Below are 1,803 nucleotides of genomic sequence, written 5' to 3' on the forward strand. Positions count from 1 at the left end.
AATGTCTTAGCTTGGATGTTATTGTTTTATAAATTCCCTTCTAGATTGGTGTTCTTAATTCTATCAATAGACCGAGAGGTTGAGATTAGATCTAGGGTGTTTTACCATCGAGAGGTGTAGATGAAATGCTTGAATCAATCAATGCTAGAGATTTACTCACTTAGCCTAAGAGATTAGATGAGTAAGGAGTTTATTGACAATAATGAATCGGTTTGTATTGCCTGCTTGGTCATGTTTCTCCAACGAGAGTTGGGTAGGGGAGTGATCAAGGTTGATTGTTTCTATCACGAGAGTGTTTTAACAAGATTTTAGAGATTCATTGTCTAGGGAATATTTGCTTGAGGCATGTAGGACATCCATATTGGTCAGGAACACTTAGGAGTCGATTACCCCATCCTTAGGAGCTTTTCCTTTAGATTGTTTACATTTTTATTAATAACTCGATCCCTTACCCGAACAGGTACACGATCACCTGCTTCGAGTATACCTTCGAGCTGTTCATACTGTTTTTGTTTACTCGATCACCCCACTCGATCCTGTAGTCGAATGATTTCATCAAGTGCTTAGGTCGTGTGGTTCTTGTTTATCTGGTCTCTTTTGTTTATTTTAGGACTATTAGATCAAACCCATTGATTGCTTGGCCTGACTTGCATAGTTCTGATCATATCTCATCTGCTAGCATAATAACCATTTGGATTGATAACCCTTTGTACTACAACTGCATAGGGAATTGATACACTGGGTAAAAAATCTTGTTATCAATTTGGCGCTGTTGCCATTTGGTTGTATTTAAATTTGCTACGTTTAAGATTTCAACACTTGCTAGATCAAGTTCTATCTTACATTTTGGTTAGGTACTGACTTTTTTACCTTCGTGTTTGTTTGTTTTGCATTTCAGGTACAACCCGAGTACCCACCCGACCCATCACTTGATCACCTAGATCGAGCTGACCTTCGTGTACTCACTCGGTCAACTGCTTGTGCATGCAAACACGATCCAAGGGTAGACAAAACTTGAGTCATTTCATCGAGAACCGCAACATGTTCAACAACCGCAACCAAACACAATTGAGGAGATAATGAACAATCAGAACGGTCCACCAGCTCCTCAAGAGAGGACCCACATAGGAGCAGGAGATGCTCCATCTACTCACACTTACAGACATGGCATTGTGCCACCTGCTGTCCAAAACAACAACTTTGAGATCAAGAGTAGTCTTATCCAGATGACACAGAGCAACAAGTTTCATGGATTGCCAATGGAGGACCCATTTGACCATCTGGATGAGTTTGATAGGCTCTGTAGCCTAACCAAGATCAATGGAGTTAGTGAAGATGGATTCAAACTCCGGCTTTTCCCATTTTCTTTGGGAGATAAAGCACACATCTGGGAGAAATCACTCCCCAAGGAGTCCATCACCACCTGGAAAGCATGCAAGAAGGCGTTTCTAGCCAAATTCTTCTCCAACTCCAGAACTGCAAGTCTGCGAAATGATATCTCCAGCTTTGTTCAGAAGAGCAATGAGACGTTCAGTGAAGCTTGGGAATGTTTCAAGGGATACACTACCAGATGCCCACATCATGAATTCAGCAATGCTTCATTGCTAAGTACACTATACCGAGGAGTGGTCCCTAATATACTGATGTTGCTGGACACCGCAAGCAATGGTAACTTCCTCAACAAGGATGTCGATGAAGATTGGGATCTACTGGAGAACTTAGCTCAATCTGATGGCCATTAAAATGAGGAATATGATCGCACTGTGCGATCTAATAGCGAGGACGATTGATAACTCGATAATT

The 1,803-nt window shown here is 41.4% G+C and overlaps 1 non-coding gene across 1 annotated transcript; it reads right to left on the bottom strand.

The window, feature by feature from the left end:
* Positions 1 to 1,481: 1,481 nt before the first annotated feature.
* On the bottom strand, positions 1,482 to 1,588 carry LOC147920781 (small nucleolar RNA R71). Its single transcript, XR_015591881.1, has one exon. It is a non-coding gene; the product is annotated as a small nucleolar RNA R71 (small nucleolar RNA).
* Positions 1,589 to 1,803: the final 215 nt, after the last annotated feature.

Source organism: Camelina sativa, chromosome 19, assembly GCF_030686135.1.
Source record: "Camelina sativa cultivar CO46 ecotype springtype chromosome 19, ASM3068613v1".
NCBI classification, from domain to species: domain Eukaryota; kingdom Viridiplantae; phylum Streptophyta; class Magnoliopsida; order Brassicales; family Brassicaceae; genus Camelina; species Camelina sativa.